The sequence below is a fragment of the Sorex araneus genome, chromosome 11 (genome assembly GCF_027595985.1).
Source record: "Sorex araneus isolate mSorAra2 chromosome 11, mSorAra2.pri, whole genome shotgun sequence".
Lineage (NCBI taxonomy): Eukaryota > Metazoa > Chordata > Mammalia > Eulipotyphla > Soricidae > Sorex > Sorex araneus.
The window spans coordinates 47,561,338-47,577,784 of record NC_073312.1 but is presented as its reverse complement, the minus strand read 5'-3'; the positions used below and the strand labels follow the sequence as shown (position 1 = coordinate 47,577,784).

Sequence of the window (16,447 nt, the reverse complement as noted above, 5' to 3'; positions counted from 1 at the left end):
CAACCACACCAGGACTTGTTTGTTTGGGGGCCACATCCGGTTCAGGGGTTACTCCTGGCTCTATGCTCAGGGATCTCCTGGCAGGGCTTGGGAACCATATGGAGTGCCTGGGATCAAAACTGGGTTGATGCAAATGCCCTACCCTCTGTACTATCTCTTTAGCCCCTAGGATTGATCCCTGAGCATAGTCCAGAGTACCCCCCAACTCTCAACTCTCTAACCCAAATATCCCCCAAAAAATATAATAATGAGCTGGACAGCAAATTAAGAGGCTGAACACATGTTTTGCATGTGGGAGGCAGGGGCTGATTCCCAGTAATGCATTGCTCATGAGCACTGCTTGAAATAGCCCCAGAACAAACAGAAACTAATTCTATTAAAACCAGGACAAAAAGGGGCTGGAGTGATAGTTCAGCGGGTAGGGCATTTGCCTTGCACGCAGCCGACCCAGGCTCGATCCCCAGCATCCCGTATGGTCCCCTGAGCACCGCCAGGAGTAACTCCTGAGTGCAAAGCCAGGAGTAACCCCTGTGCATCGCCAGGTGAGACCCCAAAAAAGCAAAAAAAAAAAAAAAAAAAACACAACCAGGACAAAAATACTTGAAAACCCCATGGCCCAGATGACACACTCAAAGACCAAACCAGGAGAGACATAGGAGACATAGTAATTGCTTACCAATTCCCACAAACTTAGGTCAGGCTGCCTGCTCATAACAGCCCCACCTGTAGAAAAAGCGGCTGGCCAATGGAGGAATGAGAGAGAGTGCAGCGGGGAGGGAACTTGCCTTACATACAGCTAATCCAGGTTCGCAGCTGATCTGGGTTCCATTCCTGACATGCCCTATGGTTCCCCAAGTACTGTCAGGAGTAAGCCCTGAGCACCGCCAGGTGTGGCCCAAAAAAGGTCTGAAAGCATCAAAACTATCATCACCCAGCAGTGAGTCAGACTGAATGTTTGGGCTGAATCTCATGATTCTGCCTTTTACAGATCAAAACTAGTTGACTAATGACAACGTCATACAGTGTAACTCACATACGTATAGCTAAATCTCTCAAACATATTGTTACCGGGGCCAGAGTGATAATACAGCGCATAGGGCATTTGCCCTGCACGCGGCCGACCAGGGTTCAATCCCCAGCATCCCATATGGTCCCTCAAGTACCGCCAGGAGTAATTCCTGAGCACAGAGCCAGGGGTAACAATATATATATCGTTACCAAAGAAGCCAGACCGAATGCAGTGCCATTCTGTTTGTTTTAAGTTTGAGCTGGAAAGCAAGTGAGCAAAATTCCAAGAGCTGGGAAAGAAGACGAGCATGTACCTGGGGGAGAGGGGCTGGGGTTGTTTTTCTCATTTCGGGCGCAATCTGTGAGGAAACCTTGGCACAGTCACACAGGACTGTGCACACATACCTGGTGCCCCTGACCTTGATACAGGAGCAGAAAGAAGAGCCTAGACTCAGTTCTGGGTATCAGGTGGACCCCAACCCATCAATAACCTCCAGAACCTCCAACAAATACCAATAACCACAGACAACTGGTTGTGGACATGGACAGGACAGGAAAGTCCATCTCAAACAAGGGAACTTACACGGACCCGTCAGAGATCAACAAGGACCCTGATATGACCTCTGCCGGGTCTCTTAGAGGGGCAGGTCAGTCTCCCAAAGGGAACAGCTTTTTATCAACACTTGCAGAGGCAGAGGCTTCAGCAAATTCCAAAAGGCACGCCCAGAAAAGAAGAGGAAATCGAGTGCAACAGGCCAAGACAACCACAAGGCCAAGAAGAAAATGACAAGGCTCTTAGGAATGGAGAGTCAAAGGGAGCTGTTGGGGTGGTGAAGGAAAGCTCATGTTCCTTCAAGAACAGTCAACCCCCTAACTATAGAATCTTAAACAATGGGGCCGGAGCGATAGCACAGCGGGTAGGGCGTTTGCCTTGCACGCGGCCGACCAGGTTCGATCCCCGGCATCCCATATGGTCCCCCAAGCACCGCCAGGAGTAATTCCTGAGTGCAAAGCCAGGAGTAACCCCTGAGCATCGCTGGGTGTGACCCAAAAAGCAAAAAAAAAAAAAAATAGAATCTTAAACAAATGGCTTAAGAAGCAAAGATTGGGGCTGGAGTGATAGCACAGTGGGTAGGGCGTTTGCCTTGCATGCGGCCAACCCGGGTTCGATTCCCAGCATCCCATATGGTCCCCTGAGCATGGCCAGGGATAATTCCTGAGTGCAGAGCCAGGAATGACCCCTGAGCATTGCCGGGTGTGACCCAAAAAAATAAAAGAAGCAAGGATCAGTCTGTTTTAATCCAAAAAAGGCGAAAGAAAAAAAACAAGTATGGGAACTTTCAGCAAACATCAGGTGTTTTGATTTGGGAGGGCATACCCAGCAGTGTTCAGGGGTTACTCTTGGTTTTGTGCTCTGGGGTGACCACTGGCAATGCTCAAGGACCAAATGTGGTGCCAAGGATTGAACCGGAATTGGTCACATATACAATAAGCACCTTAACCCCTGTAACTCGCTCCAGCCAAACAGATACTAGTCTTTAAAAAAAATTACGTTAGGGAGGCCAGGCCAGGTAGGGTAAGGAAACCAGGCTTAACTTAGGAAACAATGAAAACAAAAACCAGGAAACAATCTAAAGGCAGTGTGAAATACAGGACAGCACCACCTTGAGACATTCCAAGGAAGAGAAAGAAACACCAGAACCATAGTTACACAGCACTTGGTATGCCTCGAAAGTGATTTAGCACCTATCTCCTAACACCCAGGGCCGAGCCACCCAGCCAAATTAAGCCACTTGCTGTTCAAGTATTCAGACAAATGCCAGTAGGGAAGGGTCCATCTGAAATTCCGGGACAGCTGAGGTGGGCAGACAGAGGGAGCAAAGTTAGTGTCTCCCAGCCCTGATGCCTGGATGTATGCACCTACAATTCACATTCTAGTTATCACTTCTGCCATAATCCAGAACACAACTTCCAAGTCTACCACGGATACCAGTGTGCTTTCGAAGCACATGTCCTAAGAGAAAGGGGAGAGATCTTAAGGGCTAAAAGCTGCCTGCAGAGGCCAGACCGATAGTAAGGTGCTCGGGTAAGGTTCGATCCCCAAGCATGACCCAGTAACAACAAAAAGATGCAGGCAATTCCCTAAGCAGCCTGCATGGCATGGGAACCCTGGAGACCTTGACAAACAGCAGGGCCCCACAACTGGTAAGCATGGTGACATCACATGATCAAAGGCTATTAGTTTAGTCCCACAGGAGAGTCCTAGAAAATATTACATCCTAAAAAAATAACAAGTGAGGAGGCCAGAGAGAATACAGTAGGCAAGTGCACCTGCCTTGCACACCGCAGACCCAACATTGATTTCCAGGACCTCATATGGTCCTCTGATCCCTGCTAGAGTAATCCCTGAGCAGCCCTGAGGTGTACCCCACAAAGTAACAAAAAAGGAACAGACGTTCAAGTCCCTGTTCCTGGGAGGATATGCATGCCTGACCAGACAGAAGGGGAACCCCAGGAAATCTTCCCTAGGGCAGGAGAAAACAAGAGTTAAGACCATTCTAAGTGAACACATGGAAGTCTAGAACACAGACCCCCCCCATGCGGCCCCGCCCCTTCGTATCAGAGTCCACTCAAACCCAGCTTTTTTGAGTCAATGCCCACCTAAAGATGTCAACAGAATCTCCATCCCGGGATCAAGTCCCCAACTAAATGGGTCCATGTGCAGCGTACTTCCCGGAGAGGCCCTGACTTGGCTCCTTAGCTCAGGGGCACTTTCCCCAGTCCACTTTCCCCAGTCTTCCTCCTGCAAAGCCAGTCCAGCGTATCTATGTGCTCCCCCTCCCCACACACAACATCATCAGCACTAGCTGCCCAGCTGCTTCCCAGGGGATACCTCCCATTCTGCCTGGGGGGGGGGGCGCGCCTCCAAACAGGGCTATCAAGGTTAGGGACCTGTGTCAAACAACAATCAGCCTGGCACTGCACTAGACAAGATGCAAGTCCTCATAAATGTTTATTAGATGGAGCAAATGGCAGTCAGGAAGAATCAGTGCTGAGAAGAGATAGAGGAAATAATACATAGGATGATAAGGTGGTGGTGAAGAGGGAAATGATAAAGAGAACATTACCCAGCACCCCACTTGTCAACAGTTTCCAAACTATTATTTACATTCCTGAAAACAAGTACAAAGGGGCCAGGTTGTGGTTCAGTGGTGGAGTTCACAGTGCCTTACACGCCAATGACCAGCATTGCACACCCCCTCTAAAAAAGGGGAACCAGAGCATTTTAAGTTAATGTGGCTTTTAAGTTATGTGGTTTATATTTACTGGTACTGCTTAACTTGCTATGTTAGGAAAACTGGTAATTATATTTTTATGGGGGGGGGCATAGTTTGAGTCATATCCAACAGTACTAAAGGGCTACTCCTCATTCTACTCAGAGGACCAACCGTGGTACCAAAGATTGAACAAGCATCAATAATAGGCAAAGTAAGAGTCTTACCCCTGTACTCTAGCCTGAAAAAAAATCGCACTTTAAAATATTTGATTAATGGGGCCGGAGCGATAGCACAGCGGGTAGGGCGTTTGCCTTGCACGCAGCTGACCCGGGTTCGATCCCCGGCATCCCATATGGTCCCCCAAGCACTGCCAGGAGTAATTCCTGAGTGCAAAGCCAGGAGTAACCCCTGAGCATCGCTGGGTGTGACCCAAAAAGCAAAAAAATAAATAAATAAACAAATAAATAAAATTTTTTAAAAAATAAAATATTTGATTAATTTAAAATCAGTATCATCAATCTCATGTTGACATAAATTAACAGTATTTTTAGGGGCCTCCCAACAGTGTTTCAGGGGTCACTCGAGCTATATTTGGCAGCACTTTGGGGACAATACAGACCAGGAATATAACTGGGAGACTGAACTCAGGGTCTACTTTTGAGTTATCTCCTCTGCCCTAAATTAACAATTTTATTTTAATTTTTGCTGTCATACCCGGCAGTGCTCAGCGGTACTCCTAGCTCTGCACTCAGAAATTATTCCTGGAGGTGCTCAGGGAACCATATGGGATGCCAGGGATCAAGCCCAGGTAGGCCACATACTAAATAAGCACCCCAGCTGCTCTTCTATACCTTCAGCCCCCTAAATTGACAATTTTAAGGAGAAAAAAAAGAACTTCTTTCAAAAGGAAAAAAAAAATAATAGTGAGGACCTGAGAGATAATTCAATGCACTAATGTACATGCTCTGTATACAAGTGATCTAGGTTTGATTCCTGGCATCCCATGGTCCTAAGAGCATCACCAGGAACAATCCACAGCACCAAGCTGGGAGTGTTGTCACTGTGCCCCCTATTCCCCAACCCCCTAACCCCCACACACAAAAATGTGGGTCTGCACTGGCCTTGCATGTAGTTAGGTTCAAGCCCTGGCACCTGGCAAATGGCAGTCTACTAGACATACATATTGGCATAGCATGCACTCATACTTAGGATTCTGTGCCATTAAGAACATGAAAAATATTGGTTAACTGCACTGATCAGATCTTCCAAATGTTGTCTTATTTGGTTATACAACACCAAAAAAAAAAAAAAAAGAATCAGTGCCAATATCACCACTGATCTTATCAGAAGTCTGAGTCAGACTCATAATGATAAATACAATTCTCCAAAACTCTCCTTTTCCCTTAAGGGCTCTATTACTATCACTAGCAACAAATACTACCAATTGTTTTTCTAGATATTTCTGTTTCTTGTTTTTCATTTTTGCTGGGGATCAAACCCAGAGCCTTACCTATAGAGGGCATGAGGGATGTATACTCAACCACCAAGCCTCAAAACTGTTTTTCTTTTCTTTCAGGAGAGGGGGACACACCCAGCAGTGCTCAGGGGCCATTTCTAACAGGGCTGGGGATAATATACGTGCTGGATCCTAACCAGGACTGCAGCTGTATGTAAGACAAGTGCCTTAACCTTTGTTAACCCCTCTCTTCAGCTCAAGTTGTTCTTCTTCAAGTTGAAAGGCTGTTATTAGACCATATCTGATAAACTTTCCACGACTGAATAACCACAACATATCTGTCAGTTCTCTGCCCTGACCCCAAGGGATGGAAGGAGGGGGGCACACACAGGCGCTCAGACTCTGGTGAGGTCTGGACTGCCCCAACGTCTACCCAGCATACCATCAGGGATGATGCTCAGGACTTACTCTGGGCAAATCCTAAACTCTGCGCTGCCGTCTCCAGGACCATTCTCAGTGGGGATTCCAAAAAGCCAAGCTATCAGGACTGACTGCATTTGGGCAACATTGAGATGTGAATCCATATCACGCACTTGCTGGGCAAACCCTCAGAGTCACTAAGCCGCCTTCCTGGCCCTTGCCAGTTTGATCAAGTAAAAGCAATGTCCCAGGAGAAAAAGCAGCTAATTCAGAGGATAGGTGAACAATTAGGTGGAGGACCATTTCCTGGAGTTCCATGGAAATGGTCCTTCACCATTTCCATGTAAACAATGTTCTACTTTGGTCTACTTCAGAATAGTCTCATGAGTGTTCCCAGCACAGCACACAGGACAGTAAAGAAGAGACACGTAACATGGTTTGGATTTACTCTATCATCTTTACTGCCTCCCCAGTTTAGAAAAAGCAGTTTAGAGCTGGAGTCCAGACATGGAAAATATCAATCTGAACAGTGTGCACCACCCACCACAGCTGTGTACCACTGGTCTGAGTGTCAACATAGGCACAAAGTCCAAAACTTTTAAGTATTTTGAAAAGACTCGAGTACTCCTAGGCGTTACAAACCAAAGAACAGCTGACATGGATGGATTATGTCAAATATTACAATCTATAAGAATGGAAAACAAGACACAGAAGAGCTGAGGGGGGCTGGAGCAATAGCACAATGGGAAGGGCACTAGCCTTGCATGTAGCTGACCCAGGTTCGATCCATGGAACCCCATATGTTCCCCTGAGCAGAGCCAGGAATAAGCACTGAGCACTGTCAGGTGAGGAAGGAAGGTAGGAAGGAAGGGAGGGTAGGAGGGAGGGAGGTTGATACTCACCATCTTCCCACAAAACATTTATGCGCCTGGAGCAATAGTAGCGGCCAACCCAGGTTCGATCCCCAGCATCCCATATGGTCCCCCAAGCATTTCCAGGAGTTATTCCTCAGTACAGAGCCAGGAGTAACCCCTGTGCAGCGCCAGGTGTGACCCAAACAAACAAACAAAAAAATCATTTGTTCACCAAAAGCCAAAATACCAGGGTAATAAGGCTTTCGACCAAACTTGAGTCACACACTTCAAATAAAAGCAGGTGCCATTTCAAATAGCACCCACAAACACTTTTAAGGGCAGCGCCAGTGGGAAAGACAAAGGGATCTCAAAGGCCTGCTAAGGACTCTGTGATGCCAGGAGCCATAACCAATAGCTCTGAATATACAAGTGGAGCTGGGCCAGGACACACAGCAGCGGATCAGGCAGGCTGCTCCACACAAGTTAAGTGGTGAGGGGTGGCCAGTGGGGGAGGGGTAGGAAGGAGGATATGCATGCTGCCTGCTAGGGGCATGAAGTCAAAGTCCCCTCCTGCCCAAAGCTGCTAAGCCAGCCCTGCTGCCCTTATCAGCACCAACACATGCATGGAATGTGGGACTTTGGAAACAATCCTCTCCCCTAGGCGTGCACCCCTCTGGGGCTCAGGTTCACAGACCACACAGCCCAAGGCTTTGGTCACCAACACTGTGCCTGGAGTCTCCTGGCAGGTCGAGACAAAAATACTCAAAGGGCTGCAGCATGTGTGCTGCCTGCTAGCACCTCAGCAGACTGTGCCTCAGTCTGGTCCCTTCTTACCAGGAGTCGATATATCCATATCCACGAGTCAGACCCATACTGCCGAGAGGACACCCTGTCCCTATTTCCTGTGCCACGAAGGACAGTGTCCAAGCACCTCTGATGTGACCACAGTGAGAAAAAAAAAAAAGCACAGATTTCTTTAGCATGGAGGCTTCCAACATGCCAGAGAGGAGATGGGCCGAGAACACAAGTGGCAAGTCCTCTCTGTGCCTGGCCATGTTCAATGCAACGATGGTGCCTGACCAACGGGCTCACAGGGCATCCCAAACCAGCCCCAGGAACAGAACTCCGGCGGGCTGGCTTTGTCCAAGGCACTTTGCTCCACTTAAAATGACAACCTTGGGTCGGGAGACAAAGCACAGAAGGTAAGGCGGCTGATCCGGGTTTGATCCCCAGCACCCCGTATGTCGCCAGGCCTGCCAGGAGTGATGCCTGAGTGCAGAGTCAGGATTAAGCCCTGAGCACCACTGGGTGTGCCCACCACACCCCACCATAAACAAAAAAAAAAAAAAGGGGAAAACCTCAATTTTCCTCTGGCCCACAAGAGTTGTTGCTCAGAGGAAAGGGCCCACACATACACGTGCCAGGTTTCCAAGCATACATCTGATTGTTTGTATCACTCTTACAACTTCTCTATCCACTACCTGGCTGTGTGTCTGAGGTCTAGAGATAGCTCACAAGGTTGCAGTACATGTGTTGCATGCAAAGCCTCAGGTTCTGCCCCCAGCACCACATGACCACCTCCCACAAAGCAACACTGTGCAGCCCTAGAAGCACAACCAACTACTGGCCAAGTATCTCCAGTAGCACTGCTGGAGAAGCCCCCCACTCACCACCAACAATACTTAACCTTGAACTGGGAGATGACTCAAAGGCCTCATGAACATTGTCTTGCATAAGGGAGGCGCAGGTTCAACCCCCAGTACCTGGAGTGATCCCCAAGCAACTTGCTGAGAACAACCCCTAAATATCGATGGATGAGCCTGGAAACCAAATATAAACAAATAATATTTGATTTCTCTGAGCCATTTATACAGTCACTTGAGGTCCAGTAAAGCCCTAGCCTTGTTGGCTCCAAAAACCAAAAAAAAAACCCAAAGGACTAGTACAATGACCAGGATTTCAGAAGCTCTGAAGATTAAATATGACTGCACAGTAGTTCCTAAAACCCTCATTTGGGGAAAGAGCCCCACAATGACTGCCTGATCTTCTACCACTACTACCCGCTCTAATTTTCCATCAGATATTTGGTTGGAACCATCTTCCCAGTTTTCAAGCAAATGTGCTAGAGAACCTGTCAAACAGGAAGCAGTGGCCATCTCCGACCCAAAGGAAAATCCTGTGAAGGGGAAGAAGCAGGGGAGCTGAGGCAGAAGCCAAGAGAAGGCTCAAGTGGTAGAGAGCACATGTCTAGCCCGTGTGAGGCCCTGAGTTGATCCCCAGACCGCTGCGAATGGCCCCACTTCCTCCAGCCCATCTAGGTGTGGTCCCCCTACTAAGAGCTAAGGCAGGAAGCCAGTCCCCATATGACATACTCTCTACCCAGGGGCATCCACATAAGCAGAGAGCAGGGAGGGAGCACACCTGCCTCTGCACCCCGCGCTTGACTGCCCGGCCAAGACCATTCACTCGTGAGCCACTGCTGCTACTTCTCCTGCGACTCCACTTCCAGAACAAGGGCCACACCACACAATGGGGCCTTGCACTCCACCTCACATGATAAGGCAGAACTGTCTTGTCTCATCTCCCCACATTTACCAACAACCTACGGGTCTCCCAACAGAGCAGACCACTAGGCAAGCCGGGCCTCACCAGGAAGTTCTGTCCACACCACCCCCCTTCCATTTTCACCTTTGTTGGTGGCCCCCTCCCTCACACACTATACCCAGATAACAGTATAGGAAAACCACCTCCGTGACTGATCTCTTCCAGGGACCTTCAGGTGAGAGAGAAAAAGAGGTGAATAGGTACTGGGATCCTCGGCTTTGGTCTTAGTGGGCTTGTAAGGAATCGCAGAGAACCCAGTTTCAGGGCCTGCCAGAACAGATGAAGTTCAAGAACAAAACCCAAACCCAGGGCAGGCAGGTACTCTTTAAGAGATGTCATTTAAAAACTGGGACCCATTCCCATTGCTACCCACCTAAGGAGGGCCACAAAAGGGTGAGTACCCTCTGCCCTGCCTTCTCCAAAACCCTAGTAACCAGAAGAACATTCTGTAAATTGGATCTCACTAGAATGTCACCGTAAACCAGTTCCCAACCACTGTTGTTCAATCTGGGTTCACCACCCACCTGATTCTCTGATCAAAAAAGAATGATCACTTGCTTTAAGCAGTGATTCTCAAACTTAACTAAGTGGAATTCTGTTTTAGGAACTGATATGCACACATACACCTCCACCAATTCCCAGCTGCTGAGACCCAGCAAGCAGGCAGCCTCTGTCAGAAAGCATGAAAACAAGAGTACACTGATGGGCGACAGTAAGGCAGCGAGGGCGCTGGCCTTGCACAGGGCTTACAGGGTTCGATCCTGGCATCCCATATATATATATATATATATATATATATCATCCCATATATATCATCCCAAAAAAAAGAAAGAAAGAAATGCAGGCAGCCCAGACACTGGCCACAAGAGCAGCACTTCCTCCCAACTATATTGGCAGGGGTGGAGGGTGGGGGAAACAGGGGGTGGGGGAAACAGGGGATGGGGGACTGCAGAGAGACAGCTGAAAGGGGCTAAGCATGTGCCTTGCATGCAGGAGGCCTGGGTTCCATCCTTCCTCACCAGATTTGGGCCCAAAAAATAAATAAAAACCTGAGAGAGTACAGTGGGTAAAGCATTTTCCTTGCATGTGGACAACCTGGGTTTGATCCCCAGTACCCCATAGGGCACCACAGTATCCCCTGAGCACTGTCAGAAATAATCCCCGAGCACTGAGTCAGGAATAAGCCCTGAGCACTGTCAGGTATGGCCCAAAACACTAAATAAAAACAACAAAAAGCCAACAACCACATTAGGGAGAGGGGGGGAAAGCCCCAGTTGAAAGAACAGAAGCAGCCGTCCCTGCCACCCTGAGCATCCACTCCCAAGCGCTGCTGAGTGCCCGAGGCCGTGTGGCAGCCAGGCCCTGGCACAAGTCTGCACAGTGGCCACACAGTTGGCACAGACCTCAGCTCTCACATCTTCAGGACAGACCAACTAGCAGGGCCTCAGACCCACCTTCTCAGAGGCCCTTAGAATTCTATTGGGATGGGAAAAGTTTTCGATACCCTTCCATGCACACCCTGTGTAGAAGCGCCAAACTCCTCACCAGCAGCGACCCAACAGGAAGGAGCTGCTCTAAACCCCAAAGCCACTCTCACCCTTCCCTCTACCCACCTGGGGCACTGCTGGAAAACTCAAGAAGAAAACTGAACCGTCAGGAGGAGGGCACGGCTGATGCATCCCAGCCACGTCCAGGGCTCCTGCGCCCCACTCAGCCCAGCCAGAGGGCGCCCAGGCTGCACTCCCTCCAGCTCCGCAGAGGCACCCACACCCCGGCCCTTCCCTCCTCAAGTGGGGCAGGGCTCTCGCGAGCCTGGCTTTGAGCCTGGCTTTCCTCTCTTTATCGAGCCCACCGGGGCCTCCACACGGCCCCTACCCCCACCCGCTTTTCCTGCTTTGCCACTCTGGGGGAAGACCAAGCTCCAAAAGAGCCAGCAGTCCTCTCGGCGCCCTCCCCCCGCCCAGGTCCCTAACCCTTAGGGCAAGGCCCCTCCCAGCAGCAGGAAGCTCAGCGTGGCGGTGCCAGGCAAAGTCGAACTGGCCTAGCTAGTTCGGAAGCCCCTAACCAGAAGCCAGGACTGACTAGGGGAGGGGAGCGCTCTGCCCCGCCCCATCCCTCCCTGCTGGGATCTCAGACCTCTTCCCACTGGGCTCTCACGGGCTCTGTAGTCAAAGGTATTTACCCTCCAGCCCAAGACTGGCCAGTGGCTTGTTTTCAGCTCCAAAAAGGTATTTAACCTGAGTCTTGTTTACCAGTCTGTATGAGAGAGCTATCTGCTGTGGAATTGGAAAACCGCAAAAGGCCTCTCTCCCAGCCTCAAGACGATCTTAGTCAGTTGTGAGTACCAGAGGGCAGAGAAACCAACCCATTTGGACTAGCCACAGGGGTTGAGCACTACCTCTGTTCTAGAAAACTTTGCTGAGTGAAAGCTTGTCAAAGAGCATCGCAGATGCCCCGGCATGCAGTAGTTCATGATACCAGCTTCTTATCAAAGGCAGCACTGGCAGGGTGACATTCCACAATGCCACTGAAACTAAACACAGGTTAACTATCAAAACCCCTCTCCCACCACCAACCTGCACACAGCATGGTACCCATGACTCTCCTGCAGGCCAGCTCACTACTCACAGCCACCTTCCCCAGGATGCCCACTACACACCCTTCTCAACAGTGCCAGTCCTTATCACCCACGTCAGATAGTCATTAGTTTGCTTGTCTCTCTTCCCCAGGCCGAATTCTGGAGGGGAGTGATACGTGAATGTAAACTCAAGTCCTGTTCCCATTTTAGCAACGGGCACTAAGGCTCAATCACTGTCCAAGGTCACATGGAGAGTAAACAGTGAACCCAGTGTCACACTCCAGAATTCCTAACCCAGTCCAGTTCCCCAACCGACTCTCCGCTCTCCACCAATCCCTCCTCAGCCACTACCCAAAGAACCAGGAGGGGAAGAACCTGATTTGTCATTTCTTTGAAAAGGAGAAAGTTACCGAAGAGCAGCCAGGAAATAGAGCCCTCTTAGAGGAAGGTTCCCAAGGACAGTGGCCCACGGCCCCAGTGGGCAAGGCAAGCTATGGGGTGGGGCTAAGTGCCTGAGGCCAATACACCAAGCAAAAGGACAGAGCCACAGATCCCCTGGGCAAACTGAACTTTATTCCTTCCTTGCTCCTCCAATTCTTCAGAACTACTCGGCCAGCCCTTCCCGGGGGCTAGCTGCTGATTAAAAGGCACACCCACCCCCAAAACAGACCCTGGCAGACAATGAGGACTCCGGGAAGACAGCAGGCCTGTCAGCTCAATAATGCAAAACCCTGTTGCCCAGAGTCCACAACAGCTGACTTCAAGTGGATCTGAGACTCTGCTTATTAGCAAAATGAGAAATCTGATCTATGGAAAAAAAACACGATGTGGGGATTCGTCTAGGGCTGAACCTTGTGGAGAAGGCTGGGCTGCAGGCCAAGACCAGGGAGTGAGGAAGGGATGGTGTCTACCTGTCCCCAGAGCAGGCACCACAGCCTCACCGCTGCCCCACCTGCACCTCCTCTCCTTCCAACAATTAGAGCAATCATTTCGGTTTTGCTTTAATTAAAGGCCTGGCTCCCTCGGGCTGTTTCTTCCTCTACATGGAGCCAGCAACCAGTGGGAGATTTTTCTTTTCAGGAATCGCTTGTAAAAGCTAAATGACTAATCTACAAGTCTCAACAACTGGCAGGAAAACACTGCAGGGAGAAACTCTGGGCACACACCAATATTTGAATCAGAATGCCAGAGGAACTGGGTAGCAGGCGCCCACCAGCACCCCAAAACTGGCCTTCATTTAGAAAGGGGGGTGTCAAAAGAAAGCAAACCAACCTGGGAGCTCTAGCCCACCCCACGCCCCGTCCCCCGAAAGCAAGGCAAGTGGGTGGCCCTTCCAAGCCTCAGCGTTGAACCCCGAGGTTCCTATGCTTCCTTCAGTTCTTGAACCCCCCAGGTTTTCATCCTTCAGTTCAACTGCAGAGGACTGCAAGCCCCTTGCAGGCAGGTCTCTCGTGCTCCTGGGCCCCAAGCTTCAGTTCAGCCCCCAAGAATCAGCCTCTCTCCTGCCTACCACCCCCACCCCCTTGGTGCTAAGAGCCCGCTAAAGTAGCAATCTCGCCACACAGCTTTGTCTCCCGAGGCCAGCCCCAGGCCAGCCCATCTGCTTTTTTTCAGACCACTCCAGCAGCCCTGCCCCGCTGAGCAAACGCGCTCTCCGGGAGCCGGGGCTACACACCAGCCACATGGCCAGAGCTCCGGAGAATGTCTGCTCAAAGGCCCGGGAGTGCAGGCCCTGGCAGATGGGAACGGCGGGGGAAGAGGTCAAGTCAGGAGCCAGGCCCGTTCCAGAGAGGCCCTGGGACCGACCGGGTGACCCAACTTTCATCCCTCCAGCTGTGGGGGGGTCGCGGGAGAAGAGTCCCAAGTTCAGCTGAGGAGGCGACCCCTCCCCATACCTGCCAACTCTTCTCCCTCCCCCGGGGCGGCCGGGCGGGCGCAGGAGCTCCGTGATCGCCACATCAGTCAACAACCAACCCACCACCACCGCGGGATTCCTCGGGGCCAGGCCCTGCCCCTCCCCCAGCCACAGATGTCAGAGGGGGCGGCCTCCCCGGCTCCCACCCCTGCGGCTGGGGGGCGGGGGGCGCCGCGAGCCCAGCTTTCCAGATGCGCTCGGGAACTCGCGCGGGGGGGCAGCGGTGGGGGGCGCGGGTTGAGGGCGCAGGGGCAACTCAGTCCCAAAGCGTCCCGACCCATCCGGACCCAGGCGGACCCACGCGGCTCAGGGCGGGGCCGCCAGCAGCATTATCTGGCCTCCTCCCTCCGCTCCTGAAGTCGCTGCCCACCCACCCACCCCCACCCCCGGGAGTGGCATGCCCACCCCCCAGCCCAGCGGGGCCCGAGCGAATGGAAACCCTCCTGGCCGACAGACAGCAAGTGACAAGCCGGGGCCGAAAGGCCCCCTCCCCCGGCCGGCCGGCCCCCTCCCCCAAGCCCATCTCTCTTCCTGCCAAGCGGCAGCCTACGACAAGCGGTCGGGGGGCAGGGCAGAAGCCCACCAGCTGCAGGGCCTGCCCGGGGCCGGGCCTCCCGCGGGGAGGGGGCCCCGGGGAAGGGGCACCGGGACGGTGCGGGGCGCACCAGGCGCCCTGGAGGGGCGGCCCGCATAAAGGCAGCCCGCGCGCCTGTCAGGCAGCGCCGCTCGCCCGACGCGCTCGGGATTAGGGCGCTCCTGAAAAGGCACAAAGAGCCGGCGCCCGCCCGCCCCCCCGGCCCGCGCCCCGCCGGCTTTGTGCCCGCGCCCCCGCCGGGCACCGGGGCCACAAAGCCTCGCAGGCTGCGTCGGGCCGGGGGTCCCGCGCGCGCCCCCCCGCCCGGGCCGGGCGGACGCGCGGCGCAGCCCACACGTCGGCGGGGGCGCGCGCCCGCCCACGCCCCTCTCCCCGGGGGCGCGCCCGCCCCCCCGCCCCGGCCGCCCCTCACCTCGTGTGCATCGGCGGCGGCGCTCCGCCTGCCGTCCGGCCCCGGCCGCGGCCCCTCGTCCTCGGCGCCCGGCCCGCGACGCCCTCGAGCCCGCCCCGTCCGCCCCGCCGCCGCCGCCGGCCCGGCTCGGCTCGGCTCCCCGCCCAGCGCGCCCGAGCGCCGCTCACAGCCGCCCGCCCGGCGCCATCTTGGAAACTTGTGACGTCGGCGCCGCCCGCTCACCCCTGACCCACATCTGAATGGACGAGCGGAGGGGCGGGGCCTGGTGGGCGGGGTCTGGACCGGGGCGGGGCTTGAGGGGGCGGGGCCGAGCCGGCGAGCGGTCCGGGCCCTGGGCGGGGTGGGCGGCCTCTGGACGGAGTCGTGGGGGAGGGGCGCGCAGAGTCGCCGGGGACCCCCCCTCCCTCCAGGGCGCCCGGCTACCTCCAGTTTCGTGGTGCAAGGACGGGGCCGCCACCTGGTCCCCCCCCAAACGCCCAGATCGCCCACCCACGGGGAGGGCACACTGGCACCCTATGTCCAGCCCCCACCCGCCGCTGACCCCTTTGAGCCTGACCCTGAACCCTCGAAGACTCCATCCAGGACCCCCAATCTAGGACCCCTAATTGCTTGTGCACCGCCTTCAGGCGCCTTCGCACCCTTGCTCCGGGTCATCCCCAGGGTCAAAGCATACCCCGGGGTGCGTAGTGCTGTGGGTTGCGGTGCGTGCGGCGGGTTCTGGGCAGTTTGGGTTCGGGGTAGAAGGAAGCCCCCTACTCGTGAACCCAGAGGCGCTTAGCCCCTGCGCCCAGTGCCCCGTGGACTGGTCCTACCTGCTCGCAAAGCAAGGAGGTCGCGGACACGCCTTGTCAGCCAACCCCTTCCGGTGATCGCCGCCCCTCCGGGCCCCTAAGGTCGAGCCACGCGCCTAGGCTACCCGTGCAGTCCCAGTCTCTGAAGCCCTCCGAGGGCTGCAGCTGACCGTGGCCACTTCCCTAGGGAGTGACTTAATGGACCTCTCTCTACTTTATTCGCCGAACAAAGGAGCACACCGCTGTGATAGTCTGAGCGAAACCCAGATTGGCTTTGTAGGGAAGTTGAGCCCTAGCCAAGACGGAAAGCGAACTCAGTAAGCCCTCTGGGAAGGCAGATGATGTGACTGTCCCTTCCAAATCAGTAAATTTGACATTAGTCCTCACAGGACCTTTCTTGCGCTTCACGAAATTCTAAATTCACAGGGAAGAGTACATAGCCCAAAGTACTTCTCATTCCCCCTTGAAACAACAAAAACGAATGAGAAAACGTAGCACATGCGTAGCATGTAGGACACTGCGGGTTCTACCCCAGC

The 16,447-nt window shown here is 53.2% G+C and overlaps 1 protein-coding gene across 1 annotated transcript in view; it reads right to left on the bottom strand.

The window, feature by feature from the left end:
* Positions 1-15,218, bottom strand: part of HIC2 (HIC ZBTB transcriptional repressor 2) — a 30,881-nt gene extending 15,663 nt beyond the window's left edge. The window contains exon 1 of the mRNA XM_055119552.1: positions 15,121-15,218. The gene's annotated coding sequence lies outside the window, so the exon portion shown is untranslated. The remainder of the gene's footprint in view (positions 1-15,120) is intronic.
* Positions 15,219-16,447: the final 1,229 nt, after the last annotated feature.